The 27,005-nt window shown below is 40.9% G+C and overlaps 1 protein-coding gene across 5 annotated transcripts in view; it reads right to left on the reverse strand.

The window, feature by feature from the left end:
- The window catches only part of LOC113538944 (neuronal PAS domain-containing protein 3), a 224,378-nt gene that overhangs the window by 38,298 nt on the left and 159,075 nt on the right, over nucleotides 1-27,005 (reverse strand). The gene's annotated exons all lie outside the window — the stretch shown is intronic.

The raw sequence follows: 27,005 nt of genomic DNA on the forward strand, positions 1-27,005 counted from the left end.
CAGAGCAGTTTGGCTCTTTAGAAATCTACTGTTCCAAGCTGAAACAAATCACACAGAGCAGACATGATGACTACGGTGAGTTGTGTCCTGGGTATGTAACAGGTAATAATATAGAATAGAAAGGAGCACAGGGAAAGACACCTGAAATATTCAAAAACTATAGTGTAATGTATGACACAGTCATATAGTGTGCACACATATACAAGCTGGGCTGTTTCACTGACACAGCAGAAACAATACAGAGTGGATGTGTGGCAGATTAACCATTTAAGAGTGGAGAGGTGGAGTTCTCATGCCCATCCTCCATACACACTCACACACTCACACACACTTCACATTTCAGGACATAGTAATATATAACGTATATAACGTATACTGTATATTGTATTTATGTTACAATCTATACGAAATAAGAATTTTCTACACCTAATACTTAATCTAACCCTAACTTTAACCTCAGTTACCCCAAAATAAATTGTTTACCGCTTCACTGTTGAAAAAAGAGGCACATAGCTTTATTAAAAAAAAGGGCATTGTCAGGACTATCTTGCTGACCCTTACATTGTAGGTTAGCCCTGTTTTTCCTATATAGTCTGGACAATTTAGTCCTGACAAATCACAAAAACAAACACACACACATGCACACACACACACACTCACATGTGTGGTCAACACTCCTTAATGTGAGTGCTTGAAATTTAGCCTTTTTCTCCTAATAATTACATATTCCACAATTCAAAGATTGGCATATGGCATATTATACTTTAATTTCCAAATCAAACGGCTTTTGATTGTGTAGAAAAAGGTACTTTATGTTAATTACTTCACAATAAAGGAGAACACATACACATTCAAATGGATATTAATTCTAATAGTGCAGTTTTTTTTAACTGATGTGTGACTGAGCACATCTCAAACTATCCTACATATCTTCCATCCCCAGATTCAATGTCTTAAAGCTGAAGCACTACTGAAAAATCACACAGCAGACACACTCTATCCACAGTAGCCTCAATCTCTTTGTGCTTCTCACAGTTTAACAACGCTTTTTTTCAGAACAAAGCAGGAGGTGCATTTGCTCCAAAAATCTTCAGATGTTCTGTGAACGACAGGCCAAAGGAACCGTGGATGTGATGTGGTGAGACAAGGATTGCTGATCGATTTCCACATGTTTGGAGTTCGTTTTGAACAAAACGCTCTTTCAGAAACAGGAGAGAGGTATTTTACAACTGTATTTAACCTCAAGAGACAAACAGCACCATGGATTACGAGGATGGGAGGAATGATAGCGATTCAAATGAGCAATTGGATTAAGCTTGAATAATAAGAGAGATGACAGTGTGTTGGTATGCCAGCAACAGTGCACTGAATACATTACACTGAGTGCTTTAAAAAATCTATTTCCGAATGGAGATGAAATGCCAAAGCTATCTCTCTCTCCCAGGTCTCCCGCAGACAAACCTTTTGTGTCTATTATAATTCATGAACACGGCCCTGTCGACTGTTCTAACTGTATTACAATGAGCCTACTTTTCAACACGAGTGTTTCCACAAAGCACTTGTGCAGTGTTATTCTCAGCGATGGGGAGATGGGGAGGGCTAACAATAATACCAACTCTAATATGCATTGTGCACCAAGCAGATGTGGTAAAGTACTGGTGTTATGTGTTACAAGAGAGCAGCAGATTATACTCTGTGATTGCAGAAAGGACACTTGGATTACTGCGTGAGCTTTTGCATAGTAGATGAGGCTGCGCTTGGTAGAGAGGGGGCATGGACAGTGCCCTCAGCAACACATTTATTCTGTAGAAGGACACTCAATATAAACCACAGCCTCATCTCTCTTCCTCTGGCTTATTAAGACTGACTGGCATGGATTAATGAAAACGCATGATTCTCTAAACATGAAGAGAGAGAGAAAGAGGGACGGACTTTATGCTCTGCTTAAAAAAAGGAAAAGCTTTAATTAGCAGGGTTTCAAGAAATGTCAGCTATCTGCTATTAAGTGTTCTGCTCCATCAAAGCCATAAGCCCCACTGTCAACTTTCATCACATGATCGACGGCTTCCTTCCTGTTTGCTTTTTTTCTTTATTTCTACTTCCTCTCTCCATCTTTCTCTGATTAATGAGTGTAATAACCCCCACACCAACACTCACTCACACACACACAAACACTTGCTGTGTGAAACACTAGTGGTAGCTTCTCTTTGTCACTGGTTGCTCTCTCCTGCCCTCTGAGCCTCAGGCTGCTTTGTTAAGTGTCACTGAACCCTGCTGAAGAGCCATGGGAGCGTGCCAGCCCTCATCCTCCTCATTATGACACAATTACTCTCTGGCATCAACTGCACACATGCTCACCTCCCGCTCCCAGCCACTTAACCTGCCTGGAGTTTTCCAACATTTGGTCGGGGCCACACGTGCAAACACACAATAAAGAGCCACGATGTGAGATGAAATGGTTGTAAATAACAAAATAAAACGCACAGTAACAGGAAAATCGACAAACTGAGACTGTCGGCAGAATCTATTCTATGGATCGGTGCCTTATCCACTTGTTTCACCAACAGCAAAGAGTAAATATATTTGTTAGAATCTACTTTTTTTAAATAACTGACAATATTTTAGATAGCAGAAGTTATTCTTGAAAAAAGTCTTAAAATAAAACACCATATAGTATACAAAACAAAAGTCATATTCATGATATTTAACCATGACGTATATTCCTCACGGCATTCACGTCTAGGTTATGGAAAACAGTAAATTCTTACAACATCATTCATTATTCAGGTACTATTTTCTGATAATGATCAGTCTTTGCTTTTAGTATCAGTACACCTATCATGTATTAGTATTAGTCACTAGCATGTGGGATAAATTCACATATTTACAATATATTTTTTTTGTGAATCCATTTATTTCTGTAAAGCTGCTTTGTGACAATGTCCATTTTTAAAAGCGCTATACAAATAAAATTGAATTGAATTGAATTGAATGTTCATGAGCTGAAAATTGAGCTCTTCCGGAGAACAAGATTTAACTGAAGGAGTAGGAACACGATTTTCCAGGCCTGACTGACTATCCAGATTGGTCCTGTACCTAGCTGATGTGATCTGTTTGAATTTTCAAATTAAAACATATATAAACTATATCACCACGAATTAGTTTCACACTAGAGACACAGTATGTACTTTTTGTTATCAGTATATATAGTGTATATAAAAAATTCTTCTAGACTTACAGCTAAAATGCGAGTCCACATGCACAGTTAAACCACAATGCATTCCACCTATGGATCATTTATTTCAAGTATATTTGGCAATATTGATAAAAAATGGGCAAAAACAGTTCAAATTTAAAAATCAGTTTTGCAGGTTTGCTCTAGTGGTACAGAAAAAAACAATCTGCCTAACAGTATACAAGATCTTACAGTAAAAATGTTTATAAAGTGTAAAGAATAATCATAAAATCTGGCTTGACTGATGTTGTGTAAATAATCCAATAATGTTCGAAATGAATTACATTTTTTAATTCTTTAAATGTACATTATTTTTCTGGTTGGTACAAAAATCTAAACACAAATTGAATACTTTTATTTTAACCCATATGTTCATGGCACACTTATCTTTTTTTTTTTTTAATATTGCATCATTGCTGAATTAAAAACATTCTGCATAAAGTTATTAAGCAAAGGAAGATCTTTTAGGCATGTTATTACGTCCTTTATATGTGTCTACTTTTTGGAGAACTGTACAACACTAACACAGCTGCAAATGATTTTTTTGGGAGCTGTGCTATAACACAAAACAGTCTGTGTTCCAAAATCAACAGCAAAGAGTTAAAGTATGGAGTAGCTTCCTAAAACCAACAGCAGGCAGAGGCTTAAAGGAAGGCCCTAATTAAAGGCCAATTGGAGCTGTCGTCTCTGAGTGGGGACCCGGGGGAAAACCTCGCTACCTGGCTGACCTTGGCAAATGGGAGTCCTTGGCAGAGGCGGTGACCCCCTGAACCCTGCTCACATCCAATCTCCCTCACCGCTGCGCCATGTGACCTGCTTCATGCAAATCCCTTCTCCCCTGCGAGCCGTGGATAAACTGCAGCCTAATTAAATATTTTTTAACGATGTGAGTAATTTTTGCCGAGGGGTGGATTCGGGGGGAAAAAATTAATATGAGATCACAAAAGATGTTCCCGGCGTTGATTCTGTAAATTAATGACTATCTGCCTTATGATAAAAAGCACACTGCCAAGAATAAGAATGAAGTCGGTAAAGCCTTACTTCATTTGTCTAATAACCGAATGCTTTCAGGAACAAAAAAAAAAAAAAAGTCTAAAAAGCTTCTGGAAAGTTTCCATGAGGCGGCGGGCAGACTTTATGGCATGAAAGTGATGGATGGCAAAGAGACTGCCAAGCCCAGAGCTGAGGAGTAATATTTGTCGGTGAAGGCTTCTAATTTCACAATTCAAACAGCCACACTGCACAGTGTGTATGTGTGACACCTCTCTGCTTCTCTGGCATCTCCAGAAGAGGGGGTGAGCTAAGCCGTTCTCTCCTCTCCTCTTAGCTACTCTATTGCCTGGCTGAGGCTATATCTATCACAGCTGCACTATTAACTGGTGAGAGCATTCTCCAGCCCACTCGAGTGTTACACGGCTCAGATTACAGTAACCTTTAACTGGGCAGTGACAGACAGACAGGCGAGATTTACTGGAGGAGCACTTTGCTTCTCTCTCTCTCTTTCTCTCTCTCTTCCTCTCTCCTTTTAATACTGCATTGTGCCACTTCTCCGCACGGCCTTAATCTTCACTGCTCAACTAAAGCCTTTCACTTCAGGAGAAATAGAAGGCATCAAGGCAATGCACAGTGGTCATTATAGACACACCGTCACTCACTGTAGCAGTCAATCAGTGATAAATTATGGTATAAGACTGATGTCCTGTTGTCATAATGACACGTACAGTTTTTATTGTCCAAACGAGTAACAAATGATCATATCTGAAGCTGGAGGATTTACAGAAAATCTCTCAGATGGTGATTAAATTCATGCACAACATGCCGTTCTTTTTTCCTGGCAAAGCACATGCAACAGTGAGGGGGAAAATAACTTTAACAATTAACTTTGAAGGACAAAAAGGGAAAAATTTCTCCCGGTGCTCCTTTCTCCAGCGTGCCTGATTTTTATCGAGCCCCACAAAGCCTTCTTAGATCATCTTAATCCACTGTGGCAAAGTAGCTGAATATGAGATTCAGATTGTCTTAGAAATTCTGTGCTAGCAATCAGCTTCCTGACACCGCTTTTCTCTTCAACCTTCAGAACTTGTGACAGCAAAGACCAAAAGGCAACCCACAAAGGAGAGAACAACTGGCGAACTCGGCACACTAGCTACTTAATCCACAGAACAAAGATAGCACTTCTGACACTTCTGAGCTGCTTCACGATCAAATATTTGATAATATACATATAGCATCAAGAGCTTTGCAAAATAATGGTCAAAAAATGATTGCTGTTTTAATCAGGTATACTGTGTTAAATAATGGGATAAAATATTCAATAAATTCTTGAAGGCCCAGGTTATTGTCCAGTTATTTTTCTTAAAGCATATTAATCTGCAAATATTAATTATATGGCAACTACACTGAAACTAATAGGAAGCGTATGATGGAATGAGAGTGAGGAGCGTAAGTTTAAACCAGCCGGTAAATCCACAGAAGATATGCCAAGAGATAATACATTTCACAATTATGTAGTTTCAAGACCAGCTATTACATAAACTGCAAAATAATGTATATATCACAAAATACATACTCTTCTACTGTTATAATATTGTTACTAAAAACCATCATGATAATTATATTACAAACATCTTGCACAATGGTTTTTTTTAAATTTCCCTGGAGAACTTAAAGGTTATATGTACAGCAGAGGGTTTCCCATTTAGAAAAGGCTCCAAGTAGAACCTCTTTACAAACTGTTGAGGAACATTTTTTCTTTTTTTTTGTCATTAACTGCCTAAAATCTTTCATAAGGCAAAAACAAATATGTAGGGTACAGGGACAATCTGAAAACTGTAATTTGTGAAGGATAACTGTAGATGTGGTCACTGAGAGAGAGAGAGAGAGAGAGAGAGAGAGACAGGGAGGGGAGGCGAGCTGGCCTAAGTTATATTTTCCATTGCGAGAGTGGGCTAACCTCTGTCCACTGTGCTCCTGCCCCCTCCCTCTGCCTGCTGAAGGGCCTGTTACAGATCACTGGCCACTTTGAAAATCAAGAAAATGAAAATCAACTCAGGGAGAAATCTGTCCAGGCAATAACCCGTCTGTCTCCGTGGTCACATCCCAGTGCCTCTCCATGAGCGGGTAGTGTCACGGGTGGAGGGGGTAATCTAGGATTTCAGCCTTGCTCTTTTTCCTCATGAAGAGCGCTACCATTGTGAGAGTCCGTTCTCCATATCCCCTCCCCACAATAGCCCAGTCCAAATTAAATTACCAACAAAATAAAATGCAGCCAAACGGCCTCTATTAGAGTTCTTTGGAACAGAGATTAAACATCACTGAGTCAATGCTCTCTCTCTCTCTCTCTCTCTCTCTCTCTCCCTCGTACATCATTCTCTGTCGCCTTATTGGGATCACTTATCTATCCTTCCCGCATCTGAATAGCTTTCCCCGCTAGAAACATGCATGCCTTAAACTAAATCAATAAACTCTCATTTTCTTGTAAGGGTTCCATATTAATTGGAGAGGCCGAGGCAGAGTGGGTGCTGTGGATCAGAGGATGAAGATGGGAAACACCAAGAGGCTGCCATGATCCCTTAATGAAACCTCCACACCCCTCCCCTTCCTGACCTGTCTCTCTTTCTTTCTTCTTCCCCTTCATTCCTCCATTCCTTTTCTCTCTGTAACCTTCCCTCTGCCGCTCGTTCTGATGAGTTCTCATGCTGATCAAATACACGCAGAAACGGCTTTCTGTAGTTGTGGTCAATTTTCTCTCTATGGTCCTGATAAATCCAGACATTGCACAATCACAGGCCATAAATCTATGTCTGTTCCCTGCAGCGCTGAATTGATGAATTATTGAACAGGAGGGAAGAGTGCACATATGGACACGCATTCACTCGCAAACATACACATAGATACATATCTTGGCGCACATTTACCCCACTACAGAATCCCTCTCTGCATTACGAAGCTTCTGCGAGTGATGTGAGAGCAGGCAGATCACGACGGACTACAATTTGTGATGTGCGACTGCATCGACTGCATCAGACAAAGCAAAATATTTTTAGATGCAGTTGTCTTTAGATGTATTTACAGTAGCACTGAAAAGAATGAATCAAATGAATATCAACTCCTGACACACCATATAATCAATAAATCGAATCCTCTCCGAACATCCAATAAATGATCATTCCTGTACAAATTGAAATAATGAACCTAATCACTAGTTGGATGTTTGGAGGGGATTTGACCTAAGAACAAACTGCTGTAATCATGAAGACTATGGTGCTCATACTAAACATCCTTTCAACACTGTACTGTCTGAATTGATATTATACAGCTGTAGAAGAGTAATGGTTTATAATCCCACTATCTGGCATCACCCAGAAAAGAATACGTTCCCTTTAGAGCCTGATTTCTCTCAAGTTTTTCATTCTAACCTCTGCCTTGCTCATTAGGGATCTGAATCCACATCTACACCCGGATTTCTGCATTGTGACAATGTCTATTGTTAAAAGCGCTATACAAATAAAATTGAATTAGGTACAAGCAGATAGTATACTTAGAGGCTTAATACTTTTTGAGTTACTTTTTGAGGTTTGGGATTAAAGCCATTCAATTCAAGTAACCAGTGAAACAGGCTAATAACTACAAGAACTGAATAATAAATATCTTTGATAATTGTGTGTTATCAAAAAAAAAAAAAAAAACACTTTGAGAACCACAGAACCAAGCTAATATTATTACAAACTGAAAGGTGGTAAAAAGCTTGACAAGTACTGAATTAAATGTTTTATTAGCTAACACAATAGAGCAAGGGGAACATGTGAGCACTTCCTGTGTCTTGCATCCTGTCTGCACACTCCAACACAAGCTGAGGACTAAAGCACATTTCATACATTTCCACAGCACTGTTTATCAGTGTTTTTGCAGCAGTATTTCAGGATGGGGTGGGAAGCTTTGCCTGCGTGAGGCTCTGTGATGCAGGATGTCATAGCACAAGGCCAGGAGCACTTAGTGAAGGAGTTTAGGTGTTATAATGCTGATTGCTTTGGTCTGGGTGAGCTTGAGTGTCTGTACACCCACATGCTATTAACACCAAAGTGTTAGACTCACAGCTGTGTACAAGAACAACTGAAAATGCACAACTGCCCAGAAATTTAAACTGTATTTGTCTGGCAGTCTGGGAATACCTGTCGCATGTTGCTGCAGATGAAGTTTGGAAAACAGCCAAAATGACAATTGGGTTTTAACACAAAATTTTTTTTTCTTTCTGTCTATATCCTGTTTTGACACCTGTACTTTAGAAAACATTAATAAATTTCACCAAAATAGTGTAAAAAATGTTTTATTTACTTTCCAACCTTGCATATGCTTTCTGCCTGCAGAGATCACATTAACGTTAGAATCCATGAATTCAGTTAGAGGTGAAAGTAAAGATTAATAGCAGTCTAGCTGGACGAAAGGATAGAAATAGTGACAGAGGAGTAGATGCTGTATTTTGTGGTGTTTGGATGCAATTACCAGTAAATATATTCATTTATTCATTCACTCAATCAATTATTTGCCAGGCAGATGTTCTCACCTAAAGCTAGTCACACAGCCAGGCTCATGATGCTCGAACAATAAAAGAGCTCTCGTACGGGGAAGACAGCAGCAGCCTGGGAGCAGCGGGGAACTCGGAAAAACGTCACAGCTGCGACAACATTATGACCATCATGCACTCCAACACTGCGCTAATGTCACATCAGACAGCGTCATAAAGTGGAGCTCCACGCTTCACTATGCAGTCCAGCTGAGAGAGAGATCTGTAGTTCACACTGGGGCAACGAGACGCTCGGTTTAGCATAAAGCCACACTACACAACCCGTAAGCTTAGCCAGAAGAGCTAAAGGCTAATATGCAGAAAACCTTCAGGATTTGTTTAGTGAAAGTGGCTGTTTGGCTGCATCATACTCCATCTGTCTCCAGGCATGTCTGACACGTGTGAGACCATTCTGTCTCCAACCACACTGTCTCACTCTCTACCTCCAACCATGCTGTCTCTCTCTGTCTCCAGCCACACTGTCTCACTCTCTACCTCCAACCACACTGTCTCACTGTCTGTCTCCACCTACACTCACTGTCTCACTGTCTCTGTCTCTAGCCACACTGACGGTCTCACTCTCTGTCTCCAGCCACACTGTCTCACTCTCTACCTCCAACCATGCTGTCTCTCTCTGTCTCCAGCCACATTGACGGTCTCACTCTCTACCTCCAACCACAATGTCTCACTGTCTGTCTCCACCTACACTCACTGTCTCACTCTCTCTGTCTCTAGCCACACTGACAGTCTCACTCTCTGTCTCCAAACACGTTGTCTCACTCTCTGTCTCCAGCCACAGTGTCTAACTCGCTACCTCCAACCATGCTGTCTCAATGTCTGTCTCCATCTATACTCATTGTCTCACTCTCTACCTTCAACCACGTGGTCTGACACTCTATATCCAACCACACTTACTGTCTCACTCTTTACCTCCAACCATGATTTAAACAGAGACCCAATCTATGTATCCAGCCATACTATTTCAATCTCTGTATCCAACAACAGTATCTCACACTCTGTCTCCAACCATATTGTCTCACTCTCTTTCTCCAGCCATGTTATCTCACTCTTTGCCTCCAGTCATGCCGTTTCACTGTCTCCAGCTATGCTGCCCCACTCTCTGTCTCCAGCCATGTTGTCTCACTCTCTGTCTCCAGCCACACTGTCACTCTCTCTCTCCAGCTATGCTGTCTCACTCTGTGTCTCTAGTCATGCTGTCTTGCTCCTTCTGCCTGTCTGCCGCTCTGCGTCCTCAGTTCCCCAGCGCAGAGGCTCATGCAGAAGGACGCTGCTGTTGCTGGCTGAGTGAGTTTTCTGATTTATGCTGGGAGACTGCTGCTGGCACCAGGGCACCTTGAGGGAAATTATAAAGATCCCGATATACAAGGGCTCCAATGCAGGGGATGATACAGTTACTGAACTTTCTATAATGTCCACACACACACACACACACACATTCTTGGACACACAGAGCAGTGATTGCAGTTCAGACCTGTTCCATGGCTTAAAGGTTAATGTCTACACTGCAGATGGGTGAACGCTCTGGCCTGCTTCCACACACTCAGCTCTGTCAGAACAGCAATCTGCTCTCCTGTTGCTCACTGAGCCATTCCTGCATATCTACAGCTGACCGGGTCAAAATCTGAGATGAAGAGACCCAAAGAGCTAGACGTAAAAATCAATATTAACAAAGGCTTGTATAGGCTAGTGATATTAAATACACTGCATGTATTAAAATAAAAAAAATCTATTTCAGTGTATTATCCATTTCATTTCATATCTTCTACCGCATTTATATTAACATTAGAGAAGTTTAACTGAATCATAGGTCAGACCCTGTTTTTTCTACTGTAAGTCTTGGTATGTGTGTGTAGGTGAGAATGAGTCCTGCTGTTGTGTTTCTTACATCATTATGGCCTGTCAGAGGAAGTGTATATGAGCAACTTCATTTCCTTCTAGCTGTCTGAGAACTGGGCTCCATGCCAAATTACTTTCTCTCTTCCTCCCTCTAAGACTCCACACCCAGCAACCAAACCCACATGCTCTCATGAGCACCCATTGATCCACCCAATCATCCTTCCATCCATCTATCATTCCACTTGTCTGTGTTCACCTGGGAGGAGCAGACGCTAATCTTCATATTCTTTGTAAAGCTCTCTCTAACAGTTTTGCTAACTTTTTCGTTTAGGTGAAAATAGCCTGATTGCAGGAGGCAATCAGACACATGCACATGCCAAAATAAAAAAACACAACAGCTTGTGATTTGACTAAAAAAGGCAGGTTCACAATAAAGTCTCTGCTGCTTCTTCTGTATATTTGGTTGAGTATATTCTGGACCAGCAGTGGCTTAGTCCTGGTTTAATGGCTAAACACAGTACTAATGAAAGACAGTGGGACAAGCACCTTCTCTCTCTCTCTCGCTTTCTTTCTCTATCGCACTTTTTCTTCAGTGCACATGGGATTTGTGAGCATGCCTAAGAGGCCGCAGCTTGCCTCTGAATGACTGACATGGACCTCTGAGTGTTACATCCACATGCTCAGCCTCCCCTTACCCAGCAGAGGAGCCGCTCATACACAGTGTCTTTGTTTGGGTCCTTTGTTCCTGACAAGGATTTCTAAAGAGAAAGCGGTCACAAAAACCGCAAGAGAGTGATGCTGCATTTAAAAGGAAACAATGCAGATTGCACATTGATACATAAAATAACTCTATACTGGATGTGCAAACCTACTGAGACTATAGGCAGTGCACTGACAAGTTCGTTGACAATGACCTTGATGTGCTCATTAAGTAAAGATTTTCCTTAGTGTCAGAAAACTTAGCTTAAGGCATTAATCAGTGAATTAATAATTACATTAGGTATATTTCATTAGGTGCTCACAAGACAGTAAAATGTAAATTGTATATGACAATAACAAAGGGCTGAGTGGTTAGAAATATCTCTGCAAAAACAATAGTTTTTTTTAAACATAATTTATTTAAATTACTCCAGCAGTATGAGCATTAGTTCTAATTAAAGAGAGTGTGACTTTTTTGTGAGAAAACACACCACAACATTTTTTTTTTGAAAGAGCCGCAATTGATGACTAATTCTGAGCTTGGGAACACACTGCATGCATGATGAATCAACAGAGGACAAATAAAGAAGGGAAGCGGTGGCTTTCTGTCAGCAAAAGAGATCATTCTTTTTCCGCACAACAAATGCACAATCAATTCATTATGAGCGTGCTTGCTTTTGTAAAGCTGGGATTTATACTAGCATGCCATGACTCAGTTTGGCTCCAGAGGAGAGTCTGATTTACTGAGGCTGAGCATCGGAATACACCGCATAATAATCAGACTGAAAGAGCAAGTCATATGAGGAAAGAGATTGATGTGATTGAAAAACAAAAAGCTAGTAATACTGCTGATAGAAACAGACTTTCAGATAGTGGATAGTAGATGTGGCTTTGTGAACTGACTGACCTGAAGCCCCTGTGGCAGCATCTCTATATGTGGAACTGCTCTCTGGATCTAGAGGTGGATTTGGTAGCATTGGCCGCTGCGGAGGAAGAGAAGCAGCTCGGAGAAGTGTTAACCTCAGCAAGCCTGTGGGTTCATTAGAACATCCAACTGGGTACAAGAAGGCCCAGATCATCACTTGCTTTTATCAGTGTAACACATAATATAGGAAGAGGAGAAGGTCTTCTTCAGGTGGTCTTTGTCACGGTAAGATGAATAAGACATTGATTTATCAAACAAGGTAGGGAAAAAAAAGAATGTGGGGAAAAAGGTGGAGAGCGTGCTTATACATGGCATTGACAGGCTCTGAATCCTGTGCATTACTGAAGCCTATGGGATCACTAGACCTTTTCAAAGCCCTCATAAATCAGGCTGAAAAATAAGTATAGTGGCCTGTGATAAGCTCTGGACAGCCAGCTTTACTGCACGTGGACATCACAGCAAAAGAGAGACATCTGTAATTGGATCAATGTCCAGTTTGAGGAATAAAAAGTCATCTTTCCAGTCGGTCATTGCTTAAGATGCCACTGGTGGCAAAGCCCCCTTTACAGCCCAAGGTGTCAAATTGGTATGCTTTACACAGCTCAGGATGAGATCGTTCTGCACTGGTGCTTTAGGTGGAGCGGAATCAAAGGAAGACCAACGTATCCCTCTCAACTTCAGGGACGAGCTGCAGATCTTGTCAAAAGGGGCCTGTTACATGTGTGAAAGCTCAAGGCAGAGACACCATACTCTAACATTTTTAAAGCTTCTTTTTAAAGACCTTCTTAGGTAATATCTCCCAGGAATGCCCAGCCAATAAAATTAAATGCCAAAGGGATAAGATTACCATGATACAATCTGCAAATGTGATGAATAGAGGAGCCGGATCAGATACACAGGGTCTGTGCGCTCCCCAAATTTATTACAGATGTGTCTCTCGGAGATAGAGCTCCCTTCAAAAGGGCTTCAACACCCAGCCTATGCTTCCTCTCTGAAACAGGAAATGAGTGCTGAACAGAGGAGGACACTATCACCAGATGCCAGTCAACAGAACTCTCCTCAGTTTTAGCGCTCCCATTCTAAAAACACAACAAAAAGCCCGTCGTTAGGATGCTGCCACAATGGGTTTAAAAAAAAACCTTGGTCTGGATTTCTTTAGAAGAGGAGCTAAAGAAATAATTCCCTCCATATGCACGTATACACATGTAACATGGCTGAAAGTGAGTTCATTACCTCTAGCTAACCTATAGTCTCTGACTATGGGCTACAGCGCATCTTCTACCTTGTGCACACTTTTCTGGCCACAATCTTCAGAGTGATGAAGGCTGCAATCTGCACTTCAGTGCACTAGAGGAGTGGCTTATGAAACTAATTAACCTCTTATGTTCCTTTACACTTTCAATCCTAAGGCTTGTTTCTGTGTATCCAATAACTACATGAAAAAATGATTAAGGAAATATTACATTATGAGAGCCAGGAGTTCAAGGGTGAACCCATCCACATTACCTTGGAATTTAGGCACTTAAACATGCCATGTTGCTTAAGGGACATGTTGCTTAAGGGAGCTTTCAGTGAATTTAACACGTATGTACCTTTAATAGACCCATGTCTCACATGGTACAAAAATAATAATATACTTTAATGTACTAAATGCAGGTGGACATGAGGCCTACATTGTTTTAGGATTGAAATTATATATACAGCATGTCCCAAAAGTCTCCATACATAGGGGAAATTAACACTTTTTAGCAAAATGTAACTATAAAACATCCTCTACATGATTGCCATTTCTTCGTAAACACACACGGAGTCGTCACGATGAACTCGTGTTAACACATCTGGTGTTATGCCTGTAATTGCATGTCCATCACAACCATGCGACAGCTTCCCGATGCAGCCATGAGAATGATTTCAATACATTCTTCTTTTGTCAAAGGCATTCTTAAAAGCTAGCTGAAAAAAAATAAAATAAAATAAACTAAGTATGAAAATTTTTGGAAGACATTTTGCTAAACCGTGTTAATTTCCCCTATGTATAGAGGCTTTTGGGACACCCTTTACTGTACATACGGTATGCTAAGAGGAGTCTTCATAAAACAAGAAATATTTCTTAACATTTTAGAGAGCCAAAAAATCTAATTCCAGCCTGTTTTGGGGGTCTCCTTGTTCAGCATTGAATTTATTTGTGATATCACACTCCTTAGCAGTGGTTAATGGCTCACATGAATGTAGACACTAACAGCTTTAAGAATTAGCAGTTTTTCCTAAGTATTTCTATTTTTAACTTAGCGTATTAGGTTTAAATGTTATAATTTTATTTCAGCAGTTGTATATGGTGTTTTACTATCAAAAAGCTTTAGTTGTGCTGTCCGTTTTATCTCTGTACCAATGTTATTGTGGAGAGGTGTGAACTGTTTCTCTCCACTTTCCCATCGCCCTGCTTACCAGCAGCTAAACACATGTCATGATACTTTTAAACCCAACAACGTTCTGACTAATCTTATAACAAAACTGTGGCGATAAAACAACATTTGTTTATACTGATTGAAAATGTCCGATAATTCGATTTTCATTCTGCCGGCGGAATGGAACGCCAGTGTACTGTAGGAAAGAGTTAAATGAACTTAAATAAAGAAATCCTAGTAACTCACATAGCTGCTACATAATGTGCATTCATGTTTACCAAGTACCCACTAATCTGTCCCTGGAACCTTCATCAGTTGTCCTGAGGTAAAATTGACCTGTTGGTCTTTTAACACTCGCAGTATGCTGCAGAGGTTATGGTTAATTGCCTAGAATACAAAGTACTGTGGACCTGCCCACTCATTCCTCAAGAACTGAGATGCTGTTTAGGGCTGTTTAGAGTCTGTCTGCCTCTGTCTGCTACTACACCGAGACACACACTCATGATATAAGAAGGTTACTTTTGTTTTAGTTGGCTCTAGTGAGTATCAAGTGCTCATGGCCATTTTTTATGATTGGTAATATAGTTTAAGCTGTAGTTCATTTATTGGATAAGCAAAGACAAATAATAAATATAAAAGGGAAACACCTGCGTTTAAGATTTACTAAAAAGCAGTACAGAATCTAGCATTTCTCCAAAGAGCAAATGAACAACAGCAGATGCATAAGAGGGCGCTGCATACACATTTACACTTTAGATGCCCATATTTGCAAACTTTAAGTAACAGAACGACAAAGAAAAAAATGCTCACCCCCCCCAACACACACACACGCACAAACGCACAACCGACCTCTCAGTCTCCCTAGTCAGACAAATGCGTCTGTCAAACTGAGGCCTGGCTGACATTTCATTCTTGTTGGGTAAGCAGAATTTATGGCTCTACTGCAAACAGGGCTTATGATCCAGACACCAGGAGGCTCAGTGCCTGTACAACTAGCAGCACTAAGCAGAGTAGTGCAGACCTTGGAGCAAAGCCCAGAACAAAGCTCCACATCTCACCTCCATCCTCACATCCAATGCACATCTCCAATTCTAAGAGCCGGCACCAAGTAGGAGCAGACGATGCTCATGCTCAAAACGATAAGGTAGACAGAAGCTATGTGGCCAGCACAGCTGTCTAACCTTGTCTGCCATGTGATCCAGGGCCTGAAAACATTATTAGACATCAAGCAGTTCCGAATTCAGCTGCTGTATAGTCTTGTGCTTGTTAGGATTATAGCTCTAACTTGTTGGCATTCAGTGTCTGAAAGAAAGAGGCTTACTAAGAGAAAAAGCTATAAAACAGTGTTTAGACAGAACCCCCTTTTTTATTTTCTGCCAAATGTCTCCTCAGAGTTGCCAGTTCCTACCTGCTGTTTGGTTCATCTCTATAATAAAGCTCTAACCAATCCAGAACAATTCGCTTTTTGAATTTGTGGATATCCAACATTTCCAAGCATTGCTGTAAACTTACAGGAAGTAACTAAGATATCTTTCTTATCCAAAGATCAGGGTCCTTTTCCTTCTTTTAACTTACCTGCCATGGATGTTTTGAATATCCTATACTAATCTAAAGATTTGCACTTCGCAAAAACAGTTCATGCCCAAATCCTACCCTTGCTTCATGTATAAAACCTCTTGAAAGACAATATTATCCCCAAAAACATAAATGTGGTCTACCTCTTAGACCTGTAATCCAAGGCTCCACAGTTTAATGACTTGGTATTTTGAGCATGCTAATGCTAATCGATTCACTGTTGTCTTTGTAAAAGTCCTGTCTCTGTGGGTTTCTTTTGGCGAGGTGTCAAGTCCGTGGCAGCTTGGTGCCAAAGGTGTTCAGAGAGTTTTATATTGCACAAAGCCAGTCGTTTGCCTCTGGGCCTCTGCTTCCCCACACACCTAAATATGTGTCAGAGGCCCAATAGCCTTTCATGTCTAATACCGTGATATTAGCCTCAAAGGGAAGCTAAACTTTCCCAGCACAACACATAATCCTGCCTTTGTAAAGAGTGCAGTCATTTTTCACACAGGTGAGGAGGAAAGGTTGCTCTGAAGTTGCGTGCTTTTATATTTATGCAACTTTTACAGGTATCTGAAACGATTTTTTTCTATTAATTTCCAGATCCACCTTTCATATGACTATAGATTTTATATGTTATAAGTCCATTAAGACGTATAGCAGCCCGATATAGTAGCGAACTCTGGATCACCACCACAACCAAAGGGCATGACAGTGTATTGAAACTGTCTAACCATTCAACCCTGAGCTTACTATAATATTCATGGTACACACCCTTTACAGCAACATTCACCATTACCAAGGACACAGAGTAAACAACCAGCACGATTTACTGCATGTAACAATTCTCTAATTCCACATGTGAGCGATTTAATTTGCCCCACTTCCTAATGACTGTGTGCACATCTTCAAGGGATGGTAATAGAGCCTCATTTATCATTTGCAGCTATCTGGAATGCATGCTTTCTCTCTCCCTTTCTCTCTCTCCCCTAGGTGCTAGTCCCTCCCCATTCCTGCTGCTAAGCCCCTGGGGGAGGCGTAGAGCTGAGGAGGTGCTGGAGGAAGTGCTGCAGGAGCAGTGTGATGAATGCTACAGAAGATAATATTATTGGCACAGCTGGCTAAGCTTGACAAGACATTTCTCACTTGGCCCAACCACGGTCACATCATTCACTGCCCCCACCTCCCTTTAAACTATGTCTCCATTTTTTGGGGGGTGACAGAAGATTTGCACAGGACAAACTAGCTTGTCACTAACGGACAAGCCGGCCAGCTGTTAAGGTATCAGGAACATGACAGATTGCTATGTTTTACCTCTGATTAATTCACTTATTAGAGCTAGACCCAAATCAGCCGTCACTGTCATATCAGATGTCATAGCTAGGAAAATGTGTCAGGTATGTGTGTACCAGGCAGTCAGTCCCTAACACAGACAGATAGACAGGCAGACAGACAGACAGACACACACACACACACACACACACATACCCACACACACACACTATTATGTTTCAGTGCCAGTGTCAAACAGTCCATGGAGAGTCAGAGTGACTCCTGTTCTACCCTAGAGCAGAGATTTAAAGCTATGTAGAACAGTCAGACAATGAGAAAGTAAAAAAGGGTAAGATAAAGGGAGAAGAAAGACGCCCCATTTACACCTTGCAGTGTCCCCTTGCATTAATGTATTTTGGTAATCCAATGATAAATCAAAAGCATTTCACCACATTAATAATAGAGGTGACTAAAACAGGTGTAAATACATATCATGCATTGCAATCAGAATATCATTCAATCAAACAAAGCACCTCTAAAGTTAGTTAGGCAGGGATACATGCAATCTGCACACTGCATTCACTTGTCAATTGTTAGGGAGGAAGCTACAAGACGTACCGTCAAATTATTAAAAAAAAAAAAAAAAAAAAGCAATGAACCCTGCAAAAAATATATAAATGACTGACAGACAACTTATCGCAACGGCTGCAAGCACGGCTTGTCGCGTGCCTCCTAAAACACAGCTGTTAAATACGATGTATTCTTCGGCAGTATAAGTAAGTACAAGATGTAAAATAAAATAATCTCTGGCTATCCTAAATCTGACATGTTGATAGCTGATTGACGTTCCACACCCAACCTAGTAAGCAAGCAGGCTTATTTGCATACCATACAGGACAAATAAGACAAAAATGACTAATATAAATAACAGGAGAAAATGCATGGAAGAGATCAAATCATTGGTTATCTGAATATTGATGATACAGATACAGACTGCATGATAACATGGGTTAAACTGGGATTTAGGAGGCATGTGTAACTGTGATTCAAACTAATATTTGCTATAGCTATTTCTGTGTTAAGAATTTAATTTTAATGTAAGTACAACTGTGTGGCTGGATCTTAAATTTCTAGTACTCTTGGCCAGTTTTGATATAAAAATATCCTGCAATTCTACCAACCAGTACAGAGAAAGGCAACTAAAATCTGATCTTCTGACACAAGATTCAACACTGTCACTTTAATAAATGCATAAACATGGACATTTTTGGGGTGGAACAATAATTTTGTATTTTCTCAAAGCCTTTACTGGACAGAAATCCTGTATGTAAATATAAGTAATGAATCTATTACTTATCCTGCTGTTGTCAATGACACACGCTAAACTCTCTATGCCTGCCTGTTTTAACTGACTCAATGTGAGACACAATGAGTCTCAGCTTGGACGTCTGCTAATAGAGAAAGTGTGTGTGTTGGGTGTGTGTGGCTGCATGGTTTTGTATGCAGTGGCCCCGCCACCCGCTGCCAGTCCGCCTAACTGCACGGCAATACAAATCTTTATTCGGTCTTGAGATGTTGACAGGTCAATTGAAGAGAATGAGTCTAGTTTATGATGCAGTTGTCAGAGGTGGTTAGGCCGGGAGTCTGTTTATCTGACTAGCTGAGATATTCCGACAATCTCTCTCACAAACCCCCGGCACCTCGAGGTTAATTACTTCACCAATTTGAGTAAATGGCATGCCATAGTCCCATCTGTCTCCATTAGTTCCCCACTATTTCTCAATTTACGAGGACGGGGGTCAAGGCGCTGGGTGCAGGAGGGATGTAATAAAGCATGGGATTTTATGTTTACACAAATGCAGGAGCCAGGGCATAAATAACTGAAATGCATCCCTCAAATGGCAAGAGCGTTCATAATAACGCTGCTCTTTAAAAAGTCATTTTTGAGCCATTCTCCACTGCCCATAGAGAATAAAAAACATGGTGCACTAAAAACTAACAAGCCAGAGAACGGTGGCAATAAATATAAAGCTCACGCTTCCCCTCTCTGCCCTGCGCTCACTTACAAGGGCAGTGCAATTACAGGTCTCCGTCAGTGGAAGCACAGCACCAGACGTCCTCTGCTTCAGCACTGCTGTGTGTGACCAGACCAGCCGTGAGAATAAGATGCACACTGTTGTACACTTCTGTGTGCTTTAGTCACAGAACCTACTGCACAACTGTAAATCTAGTCTAAATTTAAGCCATCAAGCAGTTACAGACAGGTTAACGTCCACTCTAAGGTGAAAGCTTTGATCAAGAAGCTAAGTGTGTGTCTGTGAGTGGAGGACACAGCTGTCTGAGTGTCACACACCTGCCTGTAGCTGCAGTCCCTCTCCACTTGTGATTGGAGGGTCACAGGGAGGGACTGCTGGGGCAATTAATTTCATAGCAAGGTAAATCCAGACTGTGGCTTGACTGCAGCCCCACCCCCCATCCCCTTCTCTCTTGTTATTAGTCTGGCTCTGCCTGCTTCTGCCTTTGTCCCAAAGGATCCATACATTCAGCTGTTAAAGATGACCTTGCCAAGTACACAAAACTGCTAACTTTCTATCTCCCGCACCGTCACATTCTCTCTCTCTCTCTCTCTCTCTCTCTCTCTCTCTCTCTCTCTCTCTCTCACATCCTCCCTCTGCCACCCTCCCACAGCTACACTCTTCAAACCCGCCCAAATAAAAGAGCCACTTTTAACAGGGGGTTTTATTTATTCTGAAAAATACTATCAAGGAAAAGGCAGAAACAGTAAAAGTTAAGTTTCACTCACATCCAACCACTTTTACTTCACATTTAGAGGTTGTTGCAGTTCTTCTCTCACACACTCACGCTGACTCTAATCTCTTTCTTTCATTATGCGTTTATGTGTGCGTGTGTGTTGGTGTGTATGTGTGTGTGTGGGAGTGGCGAGCATGTGCTGGATGGGGCCTCCATGTGCAAACAACAAAGTGGCTGTCACTTAACCATAGTCTCTTTAAAGAGCACGAGAGCGATGCTGAGGTGAGACACTGACACTTTTCCTTTTCAAGGACAATTGTTCTTTACACCCTCCATTAAAGAGGAACTTCACTTTTCAAGTAAACAACCCACCATGAGGGAAACACGAAGAAGTCGTTTCGCTGCTGTCTTTAAAACAACTTTGGTTTTAAACTCTTTAGTTTGTGAATTATAAATCTAAATCTAGACAGAGTTTGCAAAGCATTTCCACATAGTCTGCACTTTTTCCCCCCTCAAACGTACTTTGACGTGTTTGTAACTTGAAAGGGCACACTTCACCTAGAGACAGATTTAGAGAAAACACATGAAAATGAGAAAGACACAAAGTCACACAGCACTGTGGAACAAATCCCCCCACGAACCAAGTGCGAAAGGAACACTTCAGCTAAAGAGAGTATAGGAAATTACTATTTGTTTTCAATTTGAGATCATCCAGATTACTCCACAGGATAGAGGGCTCTGATTATTAATGTGGATGAGCTAACAACACTTCCTCAATGGAGCAGACAGACCATTAGTCTCCGCTGACAAGCCCCCCCAGCCTGCCACACACTGCAAAAGTAATGAATTTGGTGCGAAGATAAGAAAATAAAATCATCCTTAATTTCTCAGCCTGCCTTTGTGTAAACTAATATTTTTCCACCCTACTGGGTTTGATGTGCATGGTACTGTGGTTGCCAAGCTTAAGTCCCATGAAGGATGATGGCAAACACTCTCGGAATAAAAAGAGCTGAAATATGACTATCAAGCCTGCTGACGTTTAGCTCTCTTCCATGTCAAACAACGGAGACAGACTGGAGATCTCTTCCCATACTCCAGTGAACACGGCCATAAATAACACGCTAGTTTAACTCTAGCATGGATGCTAGCTTAACTGCACACAGACTGCATGTAAACAGGGGCTCAGTAGATACAACTCACAGAATTGTTGTTTACTTGTTTTCCAGAAAGCTTTGAAGTAAATGGGTAGAAAAAGACTGGATTTCAGTTACCGGTAAACAAGACGTAGTTACCCCGAGCAGCTGCAATTTGCAGAAACTGTGACTACCTGGACAAGATCAAACTGCATTAATGAGGACTCTGTGTGCAAATACTCCCAATGCTCCCTCTCTCGCTCTCTCTCTCTTTCCGTCTCCTTCGCACGCACACAATTAATACCACCAGGCAGAAGAGAAAACACTATCTAGCACAGCTTAATTTAAAAACAAGTTAAGTGAGCAGCCTGGGGATTGGTGTTTTGGTATTGAAAAATCATATAGTTGTAGGTAATGGACTGTTTGCATTCAGGGGCAGGAAGGCAATTACTTAGCGACTCATTAAGGTGGCAAATTTGTTAATGCACTGCTAAACACGCTCTAACCAACTGCCGATTTATGTTAATCTCACTACAGCTGTTTCTCCGCAGAAATGGGCTTGTCCATGGCGAACCACGGATTTTATGCACACAACGCAGACCAGATCATGAATTTTGTATGGATGAGTGGTGTGAAGAATTCACCCAGGGAAAATCTGAATATGAAAGTGTGTGTGTAACTGTGCATGTTTCCACCCCCAAACCACCAGCTGTGCTCCATGCCGGTCTGAGCCGACCTTTGTGCCCTAACCCAATGGGGCTGAAACCTACCACTCCATGTCACTAGGATACATCTTTGAAGGTTACACCTAAAGCAGTAATCTTACATAAGTTTGAATGTTAGTGTGTCTGTTTAGAGAGGGCTGAAGCATAACCTTTGATCTCAACCTAACGCTGAGCCTCAAAAAGTCTTTTCTTACACAGTCTCATCTTCAAATCCTCAAGCCTGTTGATCCAGTTAGATCACTTAGCAACTAAACAATGCCACTGTTTCTAGCACTAAGCAATAGCAAGAAAACAAAACTACAAACTATAAATCATAAACGTCTGTGACTCATTAGTCTTAGCGTCAGATGCTCTACCCACAACCCACAGAGCGTCTGATACTTATTACACAGTTTTCTCAAACTCAGTGAGCTTGTGGGAGCAATCGCTGGATTTACAGCACCACGTCTTTAAAAGTTAGTAAAGAGATTTGTTTGAAGAAGCTGAGTAAAAGCAGAATTAAGGAGTTTAAACCTGAGCTTGTGTGCCAAAATGATATGGGAAAAATGCAATGTCAATTGTGATTGGTCAGTTGTAATGTCAGTCACACTGCCTCTTCGGGTGAAAGTAGGTGGCTCTTGGCCATGTCTAGTGCTAAAAAAGTACCAGAATCTCTAGTGAAAGTTAGTGGTAAGTAACTAGGCTTGTGAGTTTAGTGATGCATCAACAAAATGCAAAGGCCTGCTGCTGTGTTCAATCTCCATGGCTTCATTTCTTTTATATTTTCCTTTACTGTGGTGCTGAGTATTTTACACCACACTGAGCATGCCTAGATCCACCTACTGAGAGATTCCCCACAGTCTGTCTGCTCTTTTCTGTCTCTGTGAATGTTTGCGTGTGGATTTTATATCGAATGCGGGCAGACGTAGGGGAGAGACGTCTGAACGGATGATCATCTGGAAGAAAGCAGTGCGGGGGCTCTGGAGGGGCTGCAAGGGTCTCATGGCACATTGGGAACGGCTCCATGCTCATGTCTCAATTAGCAAATAATTAATGGCTGTGTCGAAGCAAATTGCTGGGCTCTACAGCTGCACTGATTATTAACTTTCACCAAATGAGTGTGTGCTGAAGAGTACAACAAACAAGCCAAAAAAAAGGGAAGTTTTCTCAGTTGTCACACGTCCCTCATAGGGCTCAGAGTAATATGATGTATAGAAATACTCGCTGGCTATAACAGATATGCAAATGAAACATATATGAAATAAAATAGTAAGAGTAACGTAAGGGCATTGGAATGTTGTATGCTAGAATGTTGTATGCTGTAAGGCTGCTGGGTTTCATGAATTCACAGTCACAGCCCTCCCCAAACTCTGGTGCTAGACCATGAGGTATAAACGCCATATAGCAGGGCGAGAAACCACCAAGGGGTTTATGTGATGGAGGAGAACGAAATGGGGTAAGAAGGGGTTCCAGGAAGAGACAGAAGGAGGACAATGCACCAAGATCAACAGAAATGAGGAAAGGAATAACAGTAACAATCTGATCAACTGTCTGTGCTCACTGGCTTTACCACCACTTTTAATGGCATCTTAATGTAAATTCAGCAATGGAATAAAAAAGGCAGATATGGGCCACACTTGCTTGGGGAGCTAGTTAAATGATTCAAGGTGGAAACTATGGCTTTCATTTAAGTTTGTGCCCTCCGGTCTGTTTATACTGGTCGATACACTTGTCTGAAGAATATAATGGATTAGCACATCATTCAACAAAGCAGCGATGAGGCAGACTGGGGGCGATGGAGAGAAAAAAAAGTAAATTACAGTTAGCAGCCAAGGTAGGCCAAGGAAACATCATATCAGCTCACAACTCCTCTCCTGCTACCCAGCCTACCACAGTGGAGCGGGAAAAATAGGGAAGAACAGAATAGAGAAAGAACATTCCTGTAGCAATGGAATAAAACAATTTAACATAATAAAAACAAAACCATCTCTCTCAGTCCTATATTGTCTATTTTCATCTGAGCTCCTACAATGTAATGAGGATATGAAAATATATAACCAACATCCCCACCCCCACCCCCCACCTTCGCAAATCACAGGAAATATAAATTCTAGCTCCACCACACACTGGTTTTACTTGAAGCAGATAGAGCCATTGGTTTCTCTTATGTGGCATTCGAATCTATTCTCAATTACCCAACTGTGCAGTATGAGGACAGAGGCAATGTAAATGAGTCCTCCATCTTATCTTAGCAGCGAGCTGGGTTTTCCTGCAGGAAACAAATTAGAAACATGGCTAAGGGTCCTGGAATCTCTCTCTCGCTCTCTCTCTCCCCTTCTCTCTCTCTCTGTTCCATTAAAAGTGTATCGATCGGCACGCCTGCTGCTCTCTGCTCTAAAATGCCATGATAATCAGAGAACTTAATACAGCCATTCATTTTCATGGGGAAAAAAGCCAGGGTGCTCCTCTATTCAGGGTTGCCTCTCATGAGGAAAAGGAAGTATGAGATTATGGACAGGAATGAGACATTCATATATACATTTGTTTTTAGATAAAATAACTAAGCGATATATTGGATGACCAGCAAAATCAGCCAATATTAAAGTTCCATGAGATTACCATTATCAGCGGAAATCACCAGGAAAACCTCATCCGTGAATGTGATGCTATTTTGAACTACACCATGGGATGCTAGGTGGGGTGCTAGGGATTCACTTTGCCAATACAGCTTTTTATCTGATCATCACATTAAGATGGAGTAGTCTTGACTTGACGATTCCAGATAATATGTTTGTAGAAACAAAGATTCACATATGCATAGGCCAAGTTCATCTAACTTCACTAAGACCTGTAAAATTTTGCTAGCATTCACAAATCTTGTTGAATCATTTATTCAATGATTGATAATCAGTTATCAATTATCAATCCTCCAGGTTAATAATTGTAATTAAATTAATTGATTTTTTTGGTAGGGGCAGTACAACAGTGCAGTGGGTAGTGTTGCCACCTCACAGCTCCAGGGTCCCTGGTTTGATCCTGAGCTCAGGATACTGTCTATGCAGACATATGTGTTTCCTTCAGGTTCTCCAGTTTCCTCCTATCTTCCAAAAAGATACCAGTAGATGGATTGGCTATGCTAAATTGCCTCTGCGTGTGAGTGAATGTGTGTATCCGTGGAGCTCTGTGATACACTGCATCCCATCCAGGGGGTATTCCTGCCTCATGCCCAGTGTTCCTGAGATAGTCTCTGGATCCACCATAACCATGACCAGGGTAAAGCTGGTACTGAAGATGAATTAATGAATAAAATATTTTTATTAATTTTTATATGTATTAACACTTAGCAAGATTTTGCTTTTTATTTTGGGAAGGGAAATTAACAATCATATTAATAAAGTCATGTTTAACTAAAGCTACTGGTTTTTGCATAATTTTTGACCATATAAGACTATATTGACAAATATTATCAATTAGCTAATTTTTACATCCTTAATTTCACTATTAGTGACAAAATTGTTCATATATTAGTGATAAAGTTTTCATTTGGTCCATAATTGTAACTTATATACTCTTGGATGTTTGTCGGAATGGCCTATTTTGTTCTAAGCAGAAAAGATGCTGCTGGTGGATTTCACAGCTGTATAATTTATCCCAGCACAGCAACAGCCATTTCATTCAGTGCAACCAGAAAGAACTTATTAAAATCTACCCAGAGCATTTAATACAAACTCAAAAAAGGCAGAGAGAGTTATACCCTGCTCATACACTGCATTCTGAACATCACTGATAGACACCATTATAGACACGCATTTGATATTCTGCATTCCAGTGTTTCTCTAAACCAATCTAAACGCCAAGGGACAAAGATGGCCTGCCTCAGGCTAAATGACTTTTTAGTGACAGCATCATCAAAACAAGCTCTTTTTTTTACCCCACTGAAGTAAGATATTCAAGCTCGCAGTGCCAGACTGATTGATCTGTGGCCTTGCATGATATAAACAAATCTACCCAAATGCGTTCATAATTTAAAACTTGTGGCCTTAAGAGGAGCCATGTCACTCTGGTATGTGTACAGCAAAAACGATGCTTGTAGTGACTAAAAAACAATATCCTAATCTCTCCTGAGTATTTCACTAATAGCTGTTGACAATCAGGCTTCATAAAAATTTCATTACCTGTCCAGGGCTCACCTGTACAAAGAGTGTCGGAGGAACATGCGTAAATAATTACGACACTTCTAATTAATACTAGAAGTATCATAACCTTACAGTTCCCATTATTACTTTATTAAAATAATTATTCAAAAACGTGAAAGTATTCATACAACAAAAAAAAGTCAATTTTACTTTATATCCCTTATACACCTACTATCCGGTGTCACGCAAAGGAGGATGGATTGCCTTTTGAGTCCGGCTCTCATTGTTTCTTGCTCATGTCTTCTCAGGGAGTTTTTCCTTGGCACTGTCGCTTGTGGGTTGCTCACTGGGGTTGTAAATCTACACCCAGATTTCTGTAAACCTGCTATTCTTAAAAGTGCTATACACCTAAACTTGAACTTAACTTTTGTTCTTGTGGTTGTGGTACTGTTTCTAGCTGCATGGGTTGGACGTACCCATTCTCTTTGTGTTTGAATTTTCACACATCTGATGAGACATTGCATTTTTAAGTCATCCCCAATCCCTTTACTGATTTTCATAGAAAGACCCAATCTACACCTTAAGCCCGGATGCTACCAAACTGATGGTCCTTCCCTCTCCTGGGACACACTCTGTGCTAAAAAGCTTGAATTTATTAAATGTCTAATGCATTCTCAAATAGATTTTCAAGTCAGCTGTTACATTATCTTTATATTGCCATGTCAAATCTTGGTGTAGAATAAGAAGAACTTAATCCCCCACACCCTG

Source organism: Pangasianodon hypophthalmus, chromosome 10, assembly GCF_027358585.1.
Source record: "Pangasianodon hypophthalmus isolate fPanHyp1 chromosome 10, fPanHyp1.pri, whole genome shotgun sequence".
Taxonomy (NCBI): Eukaryota; Metazoa; Chordata; class Actinopteri; order Siluriformes; family Pangasiidae; genus Pangasianodon; species Pangasianodon hypophthalmus.